The following is a 24598-nucleotide window of genomic DNA, read 5'->3' as shown; positions in this document are numbered from 1 at the left end:
TAGAGGGAGAGAGAGAGAGAGAGAGAGAGAGAGAGAGAGAGAGAGAGAGATCATATAGTACACCACACAATTGTGCATATATTCAGACTCGACAACAATAACAAAATATTTATCTATCTGTCTGGTGACCTAGTGGTAAGAAGTTGCATTACGCACATCCAAAAACTTCTCCAACAGGGTGAAAAAGGAAGCCACGGATTGGAAAAAAATATTTGATAATGAATGACACGTCAGACAAGGGACTTGTATCTAGAATTTATAAAATGCTTGAACACCACAACAAGATAAAGGTAAATAACCCAATTGAAAAATGGGCACAGGATATGAACAGACACTTCACCAAAGAAGACATTCAGATGCCAAACAAACACATGAAGAAATGTTCAAAATCCCTAGCTCTAAGAGAGATGAAAATCAAACAACTATGAGATATCATCTCACCCCAGTAAGAATAGCAAAATTTAATAGAACAGCAAACATCAAATGCTGGCGAGGTTATAGAGAAACTAAGCCTTTATAAACTTTCATTAAAATTAATTAATTTTGAAAAAGTTGCATTGCAATTCCAAAAGCACATGATTCAAAATGACCAGCTGAAGATTATACGCTTTGGTTCTGATTCGATAGCACACCCATCTCTACCACAAGAGCATCTCAGACTCTCCCTGGATTCGCGTGGCATGTGTGTGTGTGTGTGTGTGTGTGTGTGTGTGTGTGTGTGTGTGTGTGTGAGGCAGGCTTGGGAGCATGTGTGGAGGGGAAAGGTTTGCGTTTTCCAAAAATCTAAGTTGTCAAGCCCAGCTATCCCAAAACATAGGTCTTAAGGAAAGCCTGTTGGATCAGTGGTGCACATTGTAAGGGTACTTCGTGGGCCTGGGCCTGGCTTGTGCCCATCCAGGTAGCTATGAGGCCGGGAAGCCTAGTGGTAAGCAGACAGTTGTGGATGGTTATAAACCCTATGCTGACTAATATTTTCTCAGAAGTAAATCACCTTTTATTTTGGGTCCCTGTTCTTGTTAGTTGAAGGAATGGAATTAAGCTCATCAAGTCGAATACAAGTAGCTAATCAGAATTGTTGGAAGCAGGAGTGGCATTCACTTCCGTAAATAGCTTGCCCCTGGAAACCCTATGAACCTGGAGAAAGGATGAAAGTCATGCACGCAAGTGTCAAGGACTTTCTTTGACAGGGTCACTATAAGTCGCCTACAACTCAACGGCACTTAACACAGAGAGAGACCAGTTGGCCTAGTGGACCAAAAGGGATGCTACCAAGCCAAAGGTGGGTGAATCTAATTCACAGCCCTAAGGCCTGTTTGTCATTGTTTTTGTTCAGTCTTGTAGGTTGTATAGCCCTGGTGTGTCTACTTGTTGTACAAAGATAACTTGTGGTCTCTGTGAAGCTGAACACTGTGACACTGATGTGTCAAATGCGATAACGGTTACCCATGGTGGACAGTGTTTGGTGGCGCTTCCTGGTTGAAACAAGCTTGGAAGCAGGAGTGGCATCCACGTCCACGAATAGCTTGCGTCTGGGTACCCTAGGAACCTGGAGAAAGGATGAAAGTCACACACGCAAGTGTTGAGAACTTTCATTCAGAGGGTTGCTATGAGTAGCCTGTGACTCAACAGCACTTAACAACAACAACAACACCAGCAACACCACACACACACGCGCGCGCACACACACACACACACACACACACACACACACACACTTACACACATCCCCATCTGTTTTTGTAATGAACTTTTGCTTTCTTCATGGATGATATCCTTGATATCATCTCACAACTCTTCTGGTGGTCTATCATTGGTTTCTAATGCTTTAAACCTATACTTAAGATGATCAGGAAATTCCTTTGGAATTGAATCAAGATCATGTCTTGGTTCCTTTGGATTTATTTTCATTTCCTTTGGCCTCAATTTAAACTTGCATACGAGTAATTGGTGATCTGACCCACAGTCTGCCCTAGCCTAGTTTTGATTGCTGATATTGAGCTTCTCCAATGATTTCTTCCACAAATATCAATTGATTCCTATGCAGCCTATCTGGTGAAATCCATGTGTAAAGTCATCTTTTGTGTCTTTTAGAAAGAGTATTTACAATGAGTAAATCGTTGTTGTCATTGTTGTTATGTGCCGTCGAGTCGCTTGAGACTCATAGCGAGCCTTAAACCCTGCGCTATCCTGTGCCAACCTCGCCTTCTCCGACACACTCACTCCCACCACCCCAATCACAGAATCGATCCATCTCATCGAGGGTCTTGCCCTCCTGTGCCATTCTTCCACTTTCCCAAACATGATGTCCCTCTCCAGGGACCAGTCCTTCCTTGCAACATGCCTAAATTATGTCAGATAAAGATTCAGAATCCTTGCCTCCAAGGAGCAGTCCAGCTTCACTCTCTTCAGGACAAGCCTGTTTGTTCTCCTAGCAGTCCTTGGTATATTCAACACTCTTCTCCAGTACCACAGCTCAAAGGCATCAATTCTCCTTCTATTATTCCCTAGTTATTATCCAACTCTCTGACCCATAGCACATAATTGCGAGACTATAGCCTGGATTAGGCACACCTTAGTCCCCAGCCTGATGTCGTTGCACTTCAGTACTCTTGAGAGGTCCCTCACAGCTTACTATCCCAATGCAATTCATCTCTTGTTTCCTGGCTACTTTTACCAAGAGTGTTAACCATGGAGCCAAGCAAACTAAAACTGTTAACTATCTCAATCTCTTCACCATCCATATGGATGCTGTCAATTGGCCCAGTGGTGAGAATCTCTGTTTTCTTGACGTTGAGCTTCAATCATTGTAAATACAATATCCAGTCATTCTATTTCCAGGCTCATTTCTATTACCAAGCCCATATTTTCCAACTACTGTGCCTTTTTCATTCTTACTTTTGCATTCCAGTCACCAATTAGCATTACAACATCCTGATTGGGATACGTCGCCATCTTGGATCCGTGGGACAAGAAAATTCATGCATACTATGAGGAAACGACACGACTCTATGCAGACAGACTTGGTCTGTAAAGACACGCAAGTACACTGAAAGAAGTTTACCAGTTAGAGTTTCTAAAATGTAAAAAAGAAAACCCACAAAAGACTCAGTAAAATTAGACCACAAAATTTTCATTGTTCATTGTAGCACTATTGGTAATAAAATAACAAATGTTTGTGAAAAAAAAACCAAAAAAAACAGGCGAGCTCTGGTGGCCTAGTGGCAGGAAACTGCACTGCAATCCCAGAGGTGCACGGTTCAAATCCACCAGATGCTCTGCTGAAGAAGGAGGAACAGTTGCCTCCTGTACCAGTCAGATCTAATTTGACGGTACACACATAAAAATAAATAAATAAATAAATAATTTTTTTAAAAAACCCACAAAAACAAAACCAACATCCTGATTGCAGGTTCAGTCAATTTCAGATTCCTCTTTGGCACTGGATGTACTTGAAGCATATACTTGAATAAGTCATATTAATGGGTCTTCCTTGTATGTATATGGATATTATCCTATCACTCACCACATTGTATTTCAGGATAGAAGTTGAAATTTTTCTAACTATGAATGCAACACCATTCTACTTCTGTTTTTTATTCCCTGCATAGTTTATCATAGGATTATCTGATTCAAAGTGGCCATAGCTGGTCTGTTGCATCTCACTAATGCCTAGTATGTCGATATTCATGTGTTCCATTTAATTTTTAACAATATCCAGTTTTCCAACATTCAAGCTACAAACATTCCATGTATCAATTGTTAAACAATGTTTATTACTGATTTTCCTCATTTCTACTAACTTTCAATCTGGGCTCTACCACTATGCTACTATAACTATCCTCTTTGTTTAGTATTCATAGGGTTTTTAAAAAATTTTTATTTACGAAGTAGATGGACCATCCTGCTTCCTAGTCTGTCTTAATCAGGGAGCTCCACCAAAATCTATCCACAATGAGAAACTCTTTTGGAATTTGACACAGCAGTGGCAAAGATTTCAGTATTACAGCAACCCCAAGTGATCTCAGTACAGTAAACTGACAGACAAGTGCTGCACCACTTAGAACAATGTTCTTTCTAAACATGATCAATAACAGGCCCAGAGAGTTCTTTGGAGGCAAGAATGATGAGGCTTCACCTTACATACTTTGGATATATTGCTAGGGGGTGCTATTCCTTGGAGAGGGACATGATGTCGGGAAGGGTGAAGGATTGGTGAAGAAAAGGAAGACCTTCAACCAGGTAGATTGACAAGGTGACTGCTGCAATGGGCTCTTGTGTGTCGGGAAGTGTGTGGATGGTGCAGGACAGGACTAGGTTCAGATCTTTTGTTTATAGGGTTGCTATGAGTTGTACTTGACTCGATGGCACCTAGCAACAGCAGCAACAACAACAACATACACACACTCACACACACACAACACATGGTTGAGGCCACCAGCTGCTCCATGGGAGAAGGATGGGCAATCTCCTCCAGTGTGATTAACTGCCTCTGAAAACCCACCTATGGGTCACCTCTGACTCTACAGTATGTCTTATATATGTATAGCACTAAAAATCTCATGACTTTTGTGTTCAAACTGACTAATACCTGACCCTCTAGACGCTGAAAATCAGTTGGCAGATGATTGTCTCTCTTTCTCCCATGGATCATCTGGTGAATTTGAATTGCTTGCCACACATAGGGTTGGCAGTGCAACTCCTTAGCCACTATGCCACCAGATATGAAACTTGTACTAGAACATGACCAAAAGAAAAGAAAGACCAAAGTAAAGGGAAGAAATGATGATGTAAGAGAGATGAACAGAATAATTCAAAAGGCAGCTCGAGAAGACAAGGTCAAGTATAACGAAATGTGCAACAGTGGAAGTTAGAAAACCAAAGGGAAGAACATCCTCAGCATTCCTCAAACGGAAAGAACTGAAGAACAAATTCAAGCCTCAAGGTGCAATACTGAAGGATTCTATGGGCAAAATCTTGAATGAGGCAGAAAACATCAAAAGATGAAGGGAATACACAATGTTACTTTTCCAAAAAGAGTTGTTCACACTGAACCATTTCAGGAAATAGCAGATGCTCAAAATCTGGTTAGTAATGAAGGAAGAAGTTCAAGCTGCACTATAGATAGTGGCTAAAAATAAGACTCTAGGACTTGAATTAATGTGTCAACAGTTAGATGCAGCCTTGGGTGTGCTCACTAGTCTAAGCTAAGAAATTTGGAAGGTCTGTGGGTTGAATTAATCAGTCACTTTGTGGGTGAAAGACAAGGTAATTGGCTTCTGCAAAGATTACAACCTCAGAAACCCCGTGGGGCAGTTCTGTTACATTTTCCTGGGTTGTAAGCAATTGGCAGCAACTCAGTGGCAAAGGGCTTTGGTTTGGTGGAATAACACTGTGAAGGAGCCTTGTAGTGAAGTGGTTAAAATGCTGAGATATTAACTGAAGGGTGTGTAGCTGGAATTCACCAGCCACTCCACACCAGAAAATGCAGCAGTCTGTTGCTGTGAAGATTAAAGCCTTGCACCTCTGACCGTCCTGGAAGGGATAACAGTAGAAGTTCCTGCATAGACTGGAAGAGAATTGTTAAACAGAATAAAAATATTTAAAAAGATCAGACTTGCAGGTTTGATAGAGGCTGATGGAGCTGCCAAGTCTACGACCTTTAGTCAGCCTTCAGGCATGGAACTGAGCCCATCCCAGTAAATAATAAGAACAATTAACCATGGGAGATCAAAAGGGTAACACTTGGCTGGGAGAAAGGCTCAGGAGGTAGACAAGATAAGGAGGCAGGAGGAATGGAAATGGGAAATACAGGAATGGAGGGGAAATGGTGCTGCTACATCATAGGGACTGCACTCAATGTGCTGAAATATAATGAGGATGAGTGGTGAAATGGAAAGCTCATTTGATTTGTAAACTTTGATGCAAGTCACAATAAAAACAAATAACAATAATAAAACAGGGCTCTTGAAAATACAACTTCCCAGTATGCAACTTTTTTTACACCTTTGAGTGATATTTTATTTTACTTGAAACAGCACGTAAGTAGGTAGATGGTAAACCTAACCTGTTAGATGTTATTTCCTTTTCATCTTTGCTGCTTAGCAGACTAGACCCAAGTTTGAACCTCGCATGCTCAGAGAAGAAAAGAATCAGACTTCACCTATGTGTGTACAAAAGCCTGATGCCTCAGTTCTCTGGTGCCATGTAACAGAGATAACGTAAGTGGATGACTTTAACAGAAGACATTTAGTCTCACACTTAAGGAGGTTAGATATTCAAGTTCAGGCTATAAGGTCTCTCTATCAGTTCTGGAGGAAGGTCCTCATTTCTGTAGGTCTGGCATTCCCTGGAGAGGATGCCTTTCAATTCTATAAGAATTCTATCTGAATTGGAAATGTGTGCTGGTCTTCAAAGAGAACAAACTTGTCTTGAAAGAAGTGACCCAAGAGTGCTCTGACGACGTAAAGATGAAGAAGCTTCATCTCACATACGTTGTGCATGTCAGGAGGGGCCAGTCCCTGGAAAAGGACATCATGTTGGAAAAAGAAGAGGGTTGGCAGAAGAGAGGATGACCCTCAATGAGATGGAATAACACAGTGGGTGCAACAAAGAATAAATATTTTTAGTTTGGCAGGGGACCAGGTAGTGTCTCATTCCATTGTACATGGGATTTCTATGAGTTGAAGAACTCCACAGCATCTGATAGTAACAACTGCAGTTGCAAATGACACCTATTCAATTTTCAGTGCATTGTCTTTCTTCTTTTTTTGAAAAATGGACTTATTTCTTAAGGATATGAATACCTTGAGATATCTTGATAAAATGTGATTAACTCTCATTGCTATCAAGTCAGAACTGACTTACAGTTAATAGTATGGTGGATTTTTCAAGGCTGTATATCATACAGGAGGAGATTGTCCATATGTGCCCTGCAGAACCTCTGGTACATTCAAACCACCAGAGGGCCTTGGCCTTTGGTTAGCAGCACAAATCTCTACAGACTAGGCATCAGACCTCCCCGTGTGAAGTTCTGGTGGCTTAGTGGTAAGGAGCAGTGCAGCCAACCAAAGGTACATGATTTGGATCTATCAGCTGCTCTGAGGAGAAAGATGAACACTCTCCTCCCGTGCAATTTACTGTCTTGGAAAGCTTGCTGGAACTTGATGATACATAACAGCAACACTACCACTAAAAAAGGGAGGAATTACCCTTGCAGTTTCCTCTCTTTATCTTTTCCTGTTCCCTTCTCCATTTCTCTTCCCCCTGTTGAACATTTATACACATCTTACTTGGTTATCCTTCTATTTTCACAATAATGGTCTTACGCAGTGTTTGTCCTTATACAATGGAGTTATTTCCTTCACCATAATGCTCCCTAGACTCTCCTATGCTCTGTAGTATTTTATGAAACCATTGTTCCTTATTGCTGGATGTAGATGGAGGTGTGTGTGAAAGAATGGCAAAGATTCAATGAAGACTTGGAAAGATGGGGTGATAATGGCCATAAATTAATAGAAATTAATTATAGAAAATGCATTGTATGTTGATGATTATATAAAACACAATGTACATGAAGGAAACATAATGTACATAAAGGGTTATATGCAAACCAATAATATAAGTAAAAAAGATATAAAAAAGGGGGAGGTTGAATCAGGGTGATATTATTGGTTTGCATATTTTCAAAAGGCAGAAGAAGTCAGATTGATCTAGCTTGATAAGGGATTTACAGTGGTTGATGACCAGACTTTCTTGATGGACAGAAATCATAGGGGTAGGGATCTGTGTGAAATGAGGATGAATGGCTATTTGTCTATCTAGTGTATACCTACAAGAATCTGTACAGAGGACACAGGAAAAAACACTTCTAACCCAAGATGAATGAGACTGTTTTTGTACTAGTTAATGATGTCTTTTGATGCTACCCTGGAGTCAGGTGTCTGGGTATGTTTCCCTGGCCCACATCACCATTCTGTCAGGTGCTCTGGCTCTCTCCCAAAACCCTTTGTGGGCAGGGCCCAAATTGTATTGTTCATAACCCACAAAATAAACCTCTTCCTCTTCAGATCTAACAGTCTCAGATGCCTTCCTTTTCTGTGATTTTCTCTGATCTTGTTATGGTGGAGATAACGTCACTAACACTTTATATTTTAGTTTTGTAAAGCATTTTAAGCAAAAGCCACAACAGCAATTAAGGTAAGTATAACAAAGCATTCCTCCAAGGATCAGACATTGTATGTATTATAATATGCGTAACTGATCAACTGGAAGGAAAAGAAATCCAGGGAAAAGTTTGTTCTGTTGCGGTTGCTAAGGGCCATCAAGAGGAGTTTGATTCATAGCAATCCTGTGAACAACAGTTCCGAGCTCTGTCCTATCATGTGCTGCTTTCATCATCTCTGATACACTTGATCCCATTGCTGCAATCACTGTGTTAACCCATCTCCTTGAGGGTCTTCCTTTCTTTCACTGACCCTCCACCTTTCTAAGCATGATGTCCTTTCCTAAGGAATAGCCTCTCCTGACAACATGCTCCCCAGACTGACATTGTTGCTCTTTAGTACTTTGGAGACGTTTCTAACAGCAGACTTTCTGAATGCAATTCATTTTTTAATTTCCTGGCTACTGATACCAAGAGTGTTGATTATGGAGCCAGGCAAACTGAAGCTGTCAACAATCTCAATCTCTTCACCATCTATCATGATGCTGCTAATCGGCTCAAGTGATGCGAATCTTTGTTTTCTTGATGTTGAGCTTCAATCCATATTGAAGGCTGCAGTCCTTGACCTTCTACAGCAAATACTTCAGGTCCTCCTCAGTTTCAGCAAGCAGGGTTGTGTCATCTGCATAATGCAAATTGTTGATGAGTCTTCCTCCAATCCTGATGTCACGTTTTTCCTAATAGAACCCAGCTTCCCAAATAATCTATTCTGCATATAGATTGAAAAGGTATGGTGATAGGACACATCCCTGGTGTACACTCTTTCCTATTTTGAACCCGGTGTTTCCTTGCTCTGTTCTAATAACTGCCTCCTGATCCAAGTTTAGGTTTCACATAAGCATAAGCAAGTGTCTGGTATTCCCATTCTTCTCAGAGTTAGCCACAATTTGTTGTTATACACACAGTCAAATGCTATTGCATAGACTCTCTGCTTTCAGGCAAGATCCATCTAACATTAGCTCTAATATTCCTAGTGCCATGGCATCCTCTAAACCCATCCTGCACTTTTGGCATTTCTTTGTTGATGTGCTGTCCCGGTTGTTTTTGGATTATTTTCAGCAGAACCTTCCTTGCATGTAATATTAATGATATTGTTTGATAATTTCCACACTCTGTTGGGTCACCTTTCTTTGAAATAGGAACAAATATATATCTACTCCAGTCGGGTTGTGGTCTTTGCAGTTACTTGCTATGCATCAGAAAGCTGCACAATGACTAGGGAAGATAGAAGGAGAATTGATGCCTTTGAGCTGTGGTGCTGGAGTATTGAATATACCATGGCCTGCTAGGTGAACAAACAGGTTCATACTAGAGAGGGTGCGATCAGGCTGCTCCTTGGAGACAAGGATTCTGAAGCTTTGTCTGACACACTTTGGACATGTGGTAAGGCAGGATTGGTCCTTGGAGAGGAACATCGTGCTTTGGAAGGTGGAGGGACGGTACAAGAGAGGAAAATCCTTGATGAGGTGGATCGATTCAGTGACTGGGGATATGGGGGCAGGTATGTCAGAGACAATAAGATTGACACAGAATAGAGCAGGGTTTAGGGCTGTTGTACATGGGTCATTATAAGTCACTGGCGACATAGAACAACAACAACATGCTCTTAGCTGAAAGTAAAGAATACCAGAAGAATGTCTATTTATGCTTGATTGTGCAAAGACTGTGTGGATCACGACAAGTTATAGTTAATATTGAGAAGAATTGGAATCGCAGAGCACTTAATTGTGCTCAGGCAAAACAGACCAAGAAACTGGTGTGTGAACACAGCTGAGGAACACTACATAGGAAAGGAGTACATCAGGGCTGTATTCTCTCTCCATATATACTCAATCTGAATACTGAGACCATTATTTGAAAAAACGGGTTTACGAAGAGGAGTGTGGGATCAAGATTGGAGAAAGACTCATCAATAACCTGCATTATGCAGATAACACAACCTTGCTTGCTGAAAGTGAGGAGGAATTGAAGCACTTGTTGCAGAAGATCAAAGAATACAGCCTTCAACATGGATTGCCTGTCAAAGTCAAGAAAACAAATATTCTTACCACTGACCTGACATGATAGATGAAGAAAAGATTTGAACTGTCAACAACTTCATCTTACTTGGATCCACAATCAACACCTTTGGTACCAGCAGTCAGGAAATCAGGAGACATATTGCACTGAGAAATTCTGCAGTCACGGACCTTTCCAGATTGTTGAGGAGTAATGATATATGTCTGATTCAGGCCATGGTCTTTCTGATCATTTGCTATACATCTGAGAGTTGCACAAGAATTACAGAAGAATGGATGTCTTTGGGCTGTGGTGTTGGAGAAGAGTACTGAATATCCTATGGATTGCCAAAAGAACAAACAAATATATCTTGGAGAAAATGAAGCCGCAGTGTTCCTTAGAGACAAAGATGATAAAACTTCACCTCACATAGTTTGTCCATGTTGTTAGGAAGGACCATTCCTTGGAGAGGGGCATGATGTTTGGAAAGGCAGAGGATCAGTAAAGGATAAGACCCTCAAAAAGGTGGTTTGACACAGTGACCATCACAATGGTCTCTAGGTGTCAGGAAATGTGAGGATGATGCAGGATAGAACAGGGTTCAGATCTGTTGTTCATTGGGCTGGTATGGGTCACATTCAACTTGATGGCACCTAACAACAACAACAACATGCTAAAAAATGCTTTAAGTATGTGAGATGAAGCTTTACCATCCTTGCCTCCAAGGAGCACTTTGGCTTCACTTTCTCCAAGAAATGTCTGCTTGATCTTTCAGCAGTCCATGGTACACTCAGCACTCTTCCCCAACAGCACAGCTCAAAAGCACCTATCTTTTGACATTCTTTTCATTGTCTAGCTCTCAGATGCATAGTAGGTGATAGAAAAGACTATTGCTTGAATCATACACACCTTAGACTTTAAGCTGACACCATTGCTCCTCAATACTTTGGACAAGATCCTGACAGGAGACTTTCCCAGTGTAATAGGCTTTTTGATTTCTTGAATGCTAGTATGATGATGTTGATTGTGGATTCAAGGAAGATGAAATAATTGGCAACTTCAATCTTTCTTCCATCTATCTTGATGTTGCCTATTGGCCCAGTTGTGAGGATTCTTGATTTCTTGATGTTGAGATGTAATTAATATTGCAGGCTGTAGTCTTTGATCTGCAACAAGTGCTTTAAGTCTCCCTCACTTTCAGCTAGCAAGATTGTGTCATCTGAAGATTGTTGATGAGCTTTCTTCCAATTCTGATATTACATCTTTCTTCATAAAGTCCAGATTCTTGAAAGATTTTTTTCAGCCATAGAGATTGAAAGCTATGGAGAAAAGTTACAACCCTGGTACCTGCCTTTCTTTTTTTCTAATTAATTTTAATGAAAGTTTATAGAGACTTTGGGTTTCCATTCATTCATTGTTGCACTTTTCTACCTGTTCACCCCTCCCTCCTCCCTCCCAATTCGCTCTTCTCTTTGAAAAGTAAAAGAAAAATTCTTTCATTTTTATACAATCTCTCCCACCAAGTCCACTCCCCTACGCTGCTTTCATTCTGGACACCTGTCATGACAATAATACCTAATCACATATCCCTTTTAAACAGTTCTCCCCTCATCTGTTTCAAGGCAGTATACATTATTTATCCCCTTTTTCTCAGTCTTCCCCAACTCCTATGTCAGTCCTCTTTTATAACAGTGGCATTAAGAAGTATTTGTCTTTTGGTGACTGAACTATTTCATTCAGCATAATGTCCTCTAGGATCACCCATTTTGTATAATATTTCAAGAGTTCTTTGTTTTTCAATGCAGCATAATATTCCATTGAGTGAAATACCAGAGCTTCTCTATCCATTCATTTGTTGATGAGCATTTAGGTTGTTTCCAACTCTTTGCTATTGTGAACAAAGCTGCAATAAACATAGTTGTGCATATACCTGCTTGGGTGGCAGTTATGGTTTCTTTGGGGCATATTCCCAGCAGTGGAATTGCTGGGTCAAATGTTATTTCTATCTGTCACTTTTTGAGAAAGGTACAGGACAAGAAAACACTACATCGTTTTTTTTAATTTTTTTTTTACTACATGTTTTAACATCAAGAAAGATACATGCCTTTCTTGATGTTAAAACATGTAGTGTTCTTTTGTCTTATTTGAACAATAGTTATTGGTCTAGGTAGAGGTTTCATAAGAGCACAATTAAGTATTCTGGATTTCCCATCCTCTTCAATGTTAGCCATAGTTTGTTATGATCCACACAGTCACATGTTTTTGTATAGTTGATAATACACAAATAGATATTCTCCTGACATTCTCTGCTTTCAGCCAAGATCCATCTGTCATCAGCAATGATATCACTGGTGGCACTGCCTCTCCTTCAGAAGAGTTCACTCAGCTTAAATTTGTGAGAGTTCTCTATCAATGGACTGTCCCAGTTGTTTTCCAGCAATATTTTCTTGCGTGCTATATTAACGATATTGTTTGATAATTTCCACATTCTGTTGGACCTTTTCTCCCCAGAAAGGAGCTCTTCCAGTCAGTTGGCCAGGTAGTTGTCCTCCAAATTTGCTGGCACAGTCAGACGGCTCATGTCATGGTTGAAGGCACAGGAATGCCATCTTCCGGACCTGGAACATCCAGCCAGAACAGCTGGAACCATCTTTGCTGGGAGAAGTCAATAATCGCTGGCAGGATATGCTTGAGATCTGCTCACTTACTTGTTCGTAGGGTTTGTTATTAGGGATGCAGCATTTATCTGCCAGTTTGTCTTGTTGGGAGAAATGGCTTGTGCGGTGTTACTTACTTTATAGTTTGTATATGTATGTATATGCTTTTTTGTTCACTGTTGGCTCTTATGAGTACAACACTTCTCTCTTAGTTGATGTATTAAGGTAGTGGGAAGCTTTCAGACTGAGAAAGACTGGAAGAACTGAGCGTCCTCTTCTGAAATAACCAGCCTTTGAGAACTCTACAAACAATAGAAGGAAAAGTTTACATGTGGAATAAATCAAGAAGGATTGACAGGGATGGGAGAGGAGAGAAAGAGGAGCAGAGATCAGTGGATGGAGGGTTAAGCGAAAGGCAAGGTGCAGTGAAGGTTTGATGAGATGTTGTACTAAATGGCATTGATCAATCGTAATTAATGTTATAAAACAAAATGTATCTGAATGATTGAATGAAAGGCAATTAAAAACATAAGTTCAAAAACTTCTAGGGTACTTTTTTACCATGCTGGATCCATCACAGATTCGTGGGCTGTACATTTTTAAAATGAAAGCACACCACTGCACTTTCTTCACTGTGGCATAATCAGTTCTAAAAGCAGTCTTTGATGTTTTATTTTTATAAAAAGAATTTTAAAAAGAAAAAATTTTTAAAAACACACCAAAATTCTTCAAATAATAACACATATTCACTACTGTCAAGGGCCTTTTAAAAATTTAAAAGGGTAAAAATGTCAGTTTAAAGACCAAGGTGTGTCTGACCGAAGTCATGCTATTTTTCAAATACTTTATATGTTTGTGGAAGTTGGACGATGTGTAAAGAAGATCAAAAGACAATCGATGCCTTTGAACTGTGGTGCTGATAAAGAATATTGAATATACATACCATGGACTGCCAAGAGAACAAATAAATCCGTCTTGGAGAAGTACAGCGAGGGCATTCTCTGCTTAGAGAAAAGGATGATGAAACTTCATCTCACGTATTTTGGGCATGCAATCAGGAGGAACCAGTCTTTGTAAAGGACATCATGCTTGGAAAAATAGAAGGTCAGTGAAGGAAAGAGCTTTAATGACATGATTGACACAGAGACTGTAACAAAGAGCTTAAACACATCAAGATTGTGAAGGTGGCACAGGATTGGACAAGGCTTCAGTATGCCGTGCAGAGTTGCTATGAATCAGAATTGATTCTGCCCTCGAGTTGATTCTGACTGATAGCAACCCTCCATTGGCTTTCCAAGGCTATAAATCCCAATGAGTGGAGACTGTCTATCTCCCATGAAGCAGCTAATGAGTTAAAATCGAGGATCTTCTGGTTAACAGACCAACACATAACATACTATTATCCAAGAGCTCTGTAGTCATCAGAAGAGCTGTCAGCTCAAGCACCTTGCGTGCAGAGGGTCTCAAGTCAGCCTTCCCTCTTTCTCGCAGAGAGATACAAAAATCCCTTCCCTCTGTCCAAAGTTCTGCACACTAAAGTCTCTTGTCCTGTTTGGCCCCTGGGAAGGTCCCACAGCCACGGAGGCAAGGACTCTCGATGGAGGGACCTACAACCCCAGGGATATCTCAGTGCTATCTCCCCACAAGCAATGGAGAGTGCTCGCTCTCAGCACAGAGCCCCACCTCTCCTGACCTTTTCTCCTTCAGCTTGGTGTCCTTTTGTCTCTGGTGTGGCAGGAGATCAGGATGGCCTGCTTGGGCAGCCTGTATGCAGAGGTTCATAGGTCAGCCTTCTGTTGCAGAGAGCTACAAAAATCCCTTTCCTCTGTCCAAAGTTCTGCACATTAAAGTCTCTTGTCCTGTTTGGCCTCTGGGATGGCCCCACAGCTGCAGAGGCAAGGACCCCCAGATGGAGAGACCTACAAACACATGGAAGTCTCAGTCTTTGGGACTAGAATTTCTTGTGCCAGTCAGACCGAGATATACACAGAGTCAGCACCAGCCTCCATAGAGAACCAGAGACAGGCATGAGACAGAGCTGACTTAGGACTGCTGCCCTTGGAGCCTGAGCGAGGGCCCGTCCCCCAAGTCTGCTGGAGGACTGAGAGAAGACACCATAACTGGCAGGACTAAAGGAACTTTGCACTACTGGTCTAACCATGAGGCTGGAGGACAAAGGCCTGTGAATACACTTGAGAGGCTCTCTGGAATAAAGCTGTCTGGACTGAAGGACTGTATGCTGCTGCCAACCTGAACTGTGCTTCCCTGGCAAACTCCATAATCATGGATATTATTCTGAATGAATTGCAGGTACAGTAGAGCAATAAGATTGGTGTTGCAATTAGTAGAAGTAGGTGTAGGAGCATGGGAGATCATTGTGACATGATGTATTATCAATGCTGTTGATGGGGACAGTTCCCCTGTTAGTAGAGTTAGTAGAGATCAGATATATTCATCCCCATGCTGCCTACACTCCTTGTACAGTGAATCTGTTGTGCTAGAGTGATTAGGAGAGGGAGGCAGCAGTCCTAGGACTTTGTACTGACTTCTGTTGTTCAGTGCCTATGAGTCCATGAGAAAGGTGTTCTGGTCTACTGGACTTAAGAGATTCTTCCCCTCTGATGTTTGCTCTGCTCTACTCTGGAGGCACCCAGGAAGGTGTGGCTGAAAGATGATAAGAAATAAGAAATTACTTTACTTGGTGAATATTTCCAAACCCTGCAGGTGCTTGCATGTTGTGTTAGGGGCTGTTGAGTTGGCTACAACTCACAGGAACCCTGACAAACAACAGACCTGTGTCTCACCCTATTCTGAGTAATTCTCAGGGTCTCAGTGCTTGAGCCAATTGTTCCAGTCACTGAGTTGATCTGTCTCACTGAAGGGTCTTCTTCATTTTCTCTGACCCTCTGTTTTTCTAGCATGATGCTTGCATAGGGATGAAGAATAATGCATTAGGGTGGAGAGTTCAAGGAATATGGAAGGACGATTCTGAAACAGCAGTAGCATCAATGGAGAGTTAGAAATGTAAAAACTATTTCTTAGAATTTTAAAATTAATTTTAAAAAATCTATCTTTATGATCATATTCACCCTGTTCAGAACACTTGATTTCAATTCACTTAATTGTTCCTAAATTCCTGTACAGTGTTGCAAGAAGCTTGGTGAGGAAATAGCATTCAATATGCAGACTAATAATAATAATAATTATTGAATTACAAAATTATTTCATTCTTATTTCTCATTCATCTTAATATGTACACAGAGAATATTTAACAGGATTTGTGATTTAGCTGAAATCAGGGAGCTCTCTATAGTGCTAAAAAGCAATAATATATCAGTCTAGAGACTAAGGTGAGCCTGATTCAGGCTATTACTTGTTATGCATCAGAGAGCTGGGCAGTGACAAGAATGACAGAAGGTCCCAGAAGTGCACGGTTCAAATCCACCAGATGCTCTTCTGGAGAAGGAGGAACAATCTCCTCCTATACCAGTCAGATCTCATTTGATGGTACACACACACAAAATAATAATTAAAAACAAAGTTTAAAAAAATTTAAAAATTATGAAAAAAAAAAGAATGGCAGAAGAAGAATCGGTGCCTTTGAGTTGTGGTGCTGGAGAAGAGTATTTAACATACCATGGACTGCAAAGAGAACAAATTGGTCTGTCCTGGAAAGGGTGAAATCAAAGTGCTCCTTGGAGGCAAGGATTTTGAGGCTGAGTCACACATACTTTGGGCATGTGGCCAAGAGGGACCAGTCCTTGGAGAAAATAATATTTGGAAGAGTGGAGGGGCAGTGCAAGAGAGGAAGACCCTGGATGAGATGGATTGACACAGTAACCAGGGCAATGGGGGTAGGTGTGTTGGAAACAGGGTGTCTATGACAGGATAGAGAAAGGCTCAGAACTATTGTACATAGGTAGCTGTGGGTCACAAGTGACTTGATGGCACATAGCAATAACAAAGCCCTCACATCTGTCAGAGTCTCATATGCTGGTCCGGAGAAGTTTCCCTTATTACAAGTGGAGGACTCAGACTCATGGAAAGAAAAGATGTGTTGCAGACCGAGGGTCCCAAAGAACGGAATAATTTTATAATTATTAATAATGAGACAAACAGCCAAGAACGAGATAGAGCAGAGAGCATAGAACAGGGGACCAGCAGTTCTCCACTGAAGACCCCAAGCCAAGCTTCTCTGTATCTTTATTGAAAACTGAAAATTATCACGAAGTAAATCACAAAGAGAAATCAATGCAAATGAAGCCAAGGTCTTTCAATTGAAAACCTTCAGCTTGACTCAGGAGGGAGGGGTTCTCAAATGCAAGAATTTGGTTTACCCTTAAGGATTACCTTGATGCCTCAGGGTGAACTCAAGCTCAGGAAGTAACACTCCCTCTGTAGGGGTGCCATAGCCATCTCCTGTCTGCAGGGAACAAACAGCTCATTTTCTCAGATCTGCCACAAGAGAAATTCTAACTTACAAATCTGTAATTCCTTCAATTCCTGAACAAGGGTTTTCATATAATATTTGGTATAAAGTTTGTCTTCCCATATTTCCCCCCTTTTGTTTTTATCATAATTATGATATCATCTAGACTAGCATCTTCTCTTCTTTGGTTCAGTCTTGCTTGTTTTGGTTTTCTCCATCCTTCATATACAAACAAACAAATAAAATTTATTTAACATAGTAAACTCAAAGAAATATTTTCAAAAATCTCCTTGTGATCAGAAGGATTCAGGTTGGATATTTGTGGCCCCAGCCTCTCTCCTCCTTTCTACTGACTCTGGCAGTGCTGTTCCTCGGCCTACATCAGCCTTGTTGTCATGTGAGAAATCTTCTATCTTACTTTTCTGCATGAGTCTTCTTCTGAGAGTTTGAGAAGGTGTCATGGTCTTGTATTAGGAACCGACTCCGAACTGACCCTCCAGCGGGTGTTTGGACACAAGAAATCACTCAAGAAGGGACTGCCTGTCCTTCTCCCGCCCAGCAGCTGGTGGATTTGAACTGCATGCCTTTGGATTGCAGCACAACTTCTTACCATCTGGTAAGTCACACTGACTGATAAGTTCTTCAAAGCTCTTGTTCCCAAATGAGATTCCATTCAGAGATACTACGGAGTATCATTTCAGTGCATTTGGGGCATACAGCTCAACCCATAACACTGGAGTTGCCGCCTTCCAAGCTAGTGTGGCCATTAAACTAATTGAAATATGTTCACCCAACATGGGGGGGGGGCGGTATTTGCTCCGTGTTGATAGTTTGCAAGCAGAGGCCAAGGGACCACCAGGTGTCATCAAGGCACAAGAATGGGCAAAGGATAGATTTCAGAATAGATTCCAGTGTCCTTACTTTTTGTGTCTAGGATGGAGGGATCTAGCTGTAAAACCTACATTGTCCCCTCATCTCAAACTCTTTTCATAACCTCCTCTGTCAAATTATTTCAGTTCATGCCTCGTCTCCTTCATCAATAAGTCATAGGGTCTAAACAACACAAAGGGATCTGTAGGTTCGAGTGAAAGAGACAGAGCTACGAAAAGCAAAGGAGGAAACCCCACACCAGTAAAAGTGAGCACAGAGTCAGTCAAGTAGCTGCTGGAGAAGAAAGGTCCAACGTGGCCACTTGACATTTATACCTTAGGCTCAATACAGCTCAGGGGGAGTTAGTGAAGGCTTTGGAGCCAGATCGTGTGGCTTTTCTTAGTGTAGGAGCATGTGAAGTCCTTCTAAATGGATGCTGTACTGCAACAATGCACTGAAGTATAGCAGAGATTGCGAAGATGGCATTGAACCAGGCACAGTTTCCTTGTTCTTTACCTAAGGTCCATGTGAGTTGGAGCTGACTAGAAGTCACCTAACATCGGTGTTTGACTAAAACTAGCATTTCTTCCATTTCCTAGGTGTCTGTTGTTGTTGACCATCCAGAGGGCTTTCAAAGACAGAAAATCTCTCAGAGGGAGATAGCCCATTGATGGCCTGCCTTTGGGTTTGCAGCTCAACTCCTTACGAGTAGGCCATAAGGGTTCCCTTCCTAAGTGTAGAGTCTTAGTGATTAACATGTTTATATTCTCATTGATGACTCTTAAAACTCATACCCGACTAGTTCATTTGAAGATTGAAGTGGACTAGGTTCAGCTATACCTGTCTTTGTTGTTGTGGTGGTGGTGGTGGTGTACCATCAAGTTGGAACCGCCTTATAGTTGTGTCTCCAGTGGGTTTTCAGAGTCAGCAAACAGCGTGAGAGGAAGATTGTGCATTTGTCTCCACTGGAAAGATTGGTTTAGGGTGAAGGGCAATGACTGGGATTAGGGTTAGGAACCACAGTGCTCCCTGGAGGCAAAGATCATGACGCTTTCTCATATTTGGACGTGTTGTCAAGGAGAGGCTATTCCTTGGAAAGGGACATCATCCTTCGAAATGTGGAGGGTCAGTGAAGAGGAGGAAAACTCTCGACCGGGTGGAACGGTACAGTGTGTGTCTGCAGCAAGGAGCTAAAACGTGCCAAGGATGATAAGGATGGCGCAGGAAGACGACAGAGGTGAGCTCCATAGTTCATAGGGTCACTACGAGTGACACTAGACTCCATGACACCCAACAAGGCAAATAGGGGTGGTATTCGTGTTGGTGTGTGGGTTAGGCTTGGAGTTAAGGTTAGCATTAGAGGAAGTGTTAGACCTAAGTTTTGTTGTTGTTGTTATGTGCCGTTGAGTTGTTTGCAACTCATAGCGACCCTATGTACAACAGCCCTAAACCCTGCTCTATCCTGTGCCAACCGCATTGCCTCTGACAAATCCATCCCGATTACCACAGTCACTGAATCAATCCACCCCATAGAGGGTCTTCCCCTCCTGCGCTGTCCCTCTACCCTACCAAGCATGATGTCCCTCTCCAAGGACCTGTCTCTCCTTACAACATGTCCAAAGTATGTCAGACGAAGCCCCAGAATCCTTGCCTCCAAGGAGTAGCCTGGTTTAACCCTATCTAGGAAGGATCTGTTTGTTTTCTTGGCAGTCCATGGTACATTCAATACTCTTCTCCAGCACCACAGCTCAAAGGCATCAATTCTCCTTCTATCCTCCCTAGTCATTGTCCAACTGTCTGATGCATAACAAGTGATTGCAAAGACCATGGCCTGTATCAGGCGCACCTTAGTCTCCAGAGAGACACCATTGCTCTTGAGTACTTTAGAGAGGTCCCTAACAGCAGACTTTCCCATCGCAATAAGTTGTTTTTTTTTTTTTTTATTTCCTGGCTGCTGGTGCCAAGAGGGTTGACTGTGGAGCCAAGCAAACGGAAGCTGTGTTTAGAGTTTGGTTTATGTGAAGTTTCAAGCTAAGGTTCTTTTTAGGCCTACGGCGCTCTCGTGACAAAAAGGTGTGCTGCAATCCATGAGGTGCACAGTTCGAAGCCACCAGCTGCTCTATGAAAGAAGGATGAGCAATCTTTCCCATGCGAATAACTGCCTCTGAAAACCCACTGAGAGAGAGGGTCAGCTATGGGTTGCTTCCCACTTCACAGTACACAACAATAACAAGAACAGCAACAGGGTGGCAAGAGACAGAATGATAGAATTGTGTCAGTCAATCATTTGTTGTTGCAAATCCATTCATTACAAAACACAGTGGCTGTACACATGGACCTCACCTGATGGACTACACAGCAATCACACTGATGAGATCTATGAAAAAAATGTTGGAGAAGCTCAGTGTCAGCTGCAAAAACTAGACCAGATGCATGCTGAGGGTGGACTAGACCAACAACTGCTCCCGTACAAGTTCACATTGAAGCTCAAGAAAATGAAACCAAACTGATCAGAACCAAAATATGAGCTTCAGTCTACCTCACCTGAGTTTTAAAGAGCATGTTAAGAAAGGTTTGAGGTCTAAACTCTAATAAACGAAGAGTAGATGAGCTGGGCGGTGACAGAAAGACTATCATTCATGGAGAATGCAAGATGGGTGTCAGCAAGAGACTCTGAATATTATACTAAAATGAAAGACCCCAAACTAGGGCTCTCTCTGATCGGGCACAACCCCGAGCAACTCACACCAGAACCCCTTGCTGCAATCACATGAGGCTTTATTGGTGGAGCTCCAGGACGACTTGTATCTCTCGCAGGAGACAGGGAAGTCGACTGCGAGCCGAAAAAGCAAGGGATTTTTATAGAGGGTCTAGGGGTTCTTTGGTGTGGAGTTTGCTCATTGGCTCTTTGGAAAAGCAGAAGTTCAGTTCTAGGTCAGCCATCTGCTGCTGATGCTAGTTAAGATATGGTTTTTCCAGTAATTGCTTGTTCAGCTTATGGTCAGCTAGTTCCTGGAACATAAATGTTTACACAAGATCAAAGGTGTAGGTTCTTACAATACTTGTGTGTGGGGACATTGTTTAAAAAATTTTCCTTTCATTCCCCAGTTCTTTTAGTACAAGGTTCTAATCATAGAACCAAGAATCTCTGGAGGCAGTATCATCGTAGTCAGACTCTCTCATATTTTGATATTGCCTTTGAACCATTAATTGAACAGTACTGATGCGATCTTTAACAAAGGTAACAAGTTTATTTATAATACAAGGCCCAACTAATAACAATATAAACAGGAGTATCAAAGGACCTATAAGGGTAGATACAAGAGTAGTTAACCATGGGGATTTATAAAATAAGCTCTCGAACCATGTTTGCTGAGATTGTCGGTCTCGTTTTCTTTTGTCTAACCTTTCTCTTAGCTTTTGCATGGAATCTTCTATTACTCCTGAATGGTCAATATAAAAGCAACATTCTTCTTTTAGTGTGACACAGAGACCCCCGTCTTTGAGGAATAATAAATCTAGCCCTTTTCTATTCTGTAATACTACCTCAGATAAGGAGGTCAGGGATTCTTTTAGTCGAGTAATTGATGACTCTAAAGCCCGAAGATCCTCATCTATGGCTGTTTTTAACTCATGGTATTGTTGTTGCCCATAGACAAGTGCTGAAGTCCCTGTACCTATTCCTGCAGCGATTCCTCCTACTCCTAATAAGACTGCTAGGGTCATAGTAATAGGTTCTCTGCGAAAATGGTGCTCAGGTGCATGATCAAATTCATTAACAAATTCATCATCAGGGTGATAGTATACTCGGGGCATCAGATAAACTAATACACAGTAATCAGAGTTAGAGTTTAAAACAGCTAAAGAGACACACAGGGTTAATCCAGTATTGCAGGCCCACCAATATCCGGCATTGGGAACTAAGTATCCCTTGGAGGGGGGCACTTGGATAGAGGATAGTGGTATTACATAATGAGCGGAGATTGCCAGGAGGGTTCCCGATACAGGTTCCAGTTCCTGAAACTTCAGTTAAAGTTAACTTTGTCTCAGTCTCCCAAGTGCAGTTACTATGTTCAGTGGTGTTTTTATATGTTCCTGTCACTGCGATACCTTCACAGTAAGGCGGGTTGGTGGCTAAACACAACCAACAAGAATCAGTAATTTGGGGGTTGGTATTATTTAGGGCACTAAAGGCTCCTTTAATTAGATTGAGGAGATGGTTTCTTGTAGAGGCGGGTCGCTCTTTTAACCCCTTTGGTGGTGTGGGTGAAGTTAAGATGGGTTGGCTCTGGGGTGGGACAGGAGGCGATTTCTCAGCTGGGGAGAGCCCCGCCAGCACAGGGTTAGGTCCTATTGCTGTGCTCTGTAGAGGGCGCTCAAGCAGCTTTATCATAAATGATAGCCCATTATCATAGTTTTCTTGGTAAAGTCTGATTCCCCACCAATATCCTGACTGCCATTGACGGGCCTGTTTGCCAGGATCTGTGAAAGAGATTTTTAGGGGGTGACACCAATTACTGCATGCATCTCTTGCTTGTTTTGTGGAATTGGAATCCCTCGCGTTAACTTGGGAGTAGTTGGCTGTTACAGTTATACAATCCCAAGAAGGGGAGGGGTTCCAGTAAGCATTCCCGGTTGTTTCACATTTCCAGCTTCGGCAATAGAAATCACTCTGACCCCTACACATACGAGTTAGCCCTTGTGTACTCAAGTCGTGCTCCGGACAGACGTAGAAAGTGAACCATCTCAGGTTCCCTCTCTGTTTCTGATTTCCACAACCTGCTCGTCCTCCGAGGAGGGCAGGGGCTATAAGGACTTGAGCGTCATTGGGAGTGGGCCATGAGGGAGCAGTGGGTTTAAGGGTTGTTTCTACATCCCAGTCTGCAGGGTCTCCATGGGCTAACTTACAGAGGTCAGGGTACAGATCTGGCCACCAGGTCCGAGGGGTAGCGATTGCAGAGATAGATCATACAACATTCCCTGCTTGAGACTGGACCACCCAGGTGAGGTTGTGAGGGGCATGTGGGTTGTGGTTACTTGCGGCTGTCCCGATGAAGGCGCAACCAAAAAGGATTATCAGTCCTTTCCAGAGTCCACTGGTCATCTTCACTGGTTGGAGCTGGCTTGACATGAGAAGCATGGACCCAAGCTGCTACTCCATCTACTTTAACAGCTGTAGGGGTAGTCAGCAGCACTTGATATGGCCCTTTCCAGTTAGGCTCGAGATTGCTGGTCCGGTGCCGGTGGATTAGGACTTTATCTCCAACATGAAAATTATGCGGGAGGGGAGGCAATTTGTCATTATAAATTCTTTGAAGCATTGGCCAAGTTGCCTTCTGGACTATCTCTAGAGCTTTTAAACGAGTCATCAATGACGCAGAATCAGTAAATCTGGCATTATTATACTTTACATTTACATTAGTAAGAGGGGGTGGTCCCCCGTACATAATTTCATAGGGGGTAAGTGAAAGGATCCCTGGGGTGTTCCGCGCACGGAACAGTGCGAAGGGAAGGAGAGCAATCCAATCCTTTACACCGGTCTCAATAGCTATTTTAGTTAAGGTCTCTTTTAGAGTTCTATTCATCCTTTCTACCTGACCTGAGCTCTGGGGTCTATAAGCACAATGCAATTTCCAATTTGCCCCCAGTTGTTTGGCCAGTCCCTGAATCACCTGGGCAACAAATGCTGGGCCATTGTCTGACCCAATTACCTTGGGTATCCCAAACCGTGGGAAAATTTCTTCCAGGATCTTCTGGACTACCACGTTTGCAATCTCTTGCTTGGTGGGGAATGCTTCGACCCATCCTGAAAAGGTATCTACAAACACTAGCAGATACTTATAGTTATAAATGGTGACTTTTACTTCAGTAAAATCCACCTCCCAGTATGCTCCAGGTCGGTCTCCTCTCAGTCTCTTACCGGCTGTCTCAGCAGCAGTCTTGGCATTTGTTAAGGCACAGGCTTTGCAGTTTTCTACAATTTCTTGAACGATTTTACTTAATTTTAATATTCGGAACTCAGAAGTTTTGATGAGGGCTTTTAATTTCTTTGCTCCTAAGTGGATCAGATAGTGTATTTGTTTTACATACTCTTTACCTTCTTTCTGAGGAAGAACTTTTTTGTTCTCTTGGTCTATTATAGCTCCTTTCGAGTTCTTATTGGTCAATCCTAAGCAAGACAGTTCCTGTTCATCTTCTTCAGAATACTGAAAACTAATATCGGACATTGGGGGTCACCAGAGTTCACAGATGTTAGTAGCTAATGTTGGGATTCTCTCTGCTGCTGACTTGGCGGCTTCGTCCGCCATCCAGTTCCCTTTAGCTACGACATCTTGACTTCGCTGGTGCCCTGGACAGTGCATGATGGCTACTTTCTTTGGCAGGTGTATAGCATCTAACAGTTCTAGGATTTCTTTTTTTGTT

At 42.1% G+C, this 24598-nt stretch overlaps 1 protein-coding gene across 1 annotated transcript in view; it reads left to right on the top strand.

Annotated features, from left to right (window-relative positions):
- The window catches only part of LOC102846329, a 61193-nt gene that overhangs the window by 13607 nt on the left and 22988 nt on the right, over window positions 1-24598 (top strand). The gene's annotated exons all lie outside the window — the stretch shown is intronic.

This window comes from Elephantulus edwardii, unplaced genomic scaffold, assembly GCF_000299155.1.
Source record: "Elephantulus edwardii isolate Elephantulus edwardi_28Jun2011 unplaced genomic scaffold, EleEdw1.0 scaffold00209, whole genome shotgun sequence".
Classification (NCBI taxonomy): domain Eukaryota; kingdom Metazoa; phylum Chordata; class Mammalia; order Macroscelidea; family Macroscelididae; genus Elephantulus; species Elephantulus edwardii.
The sequence above is the reverse complement of the archived record's forward strand: the minus strand, read 5'-3'. Positions and strand labels throughout refer to the sequence as shown.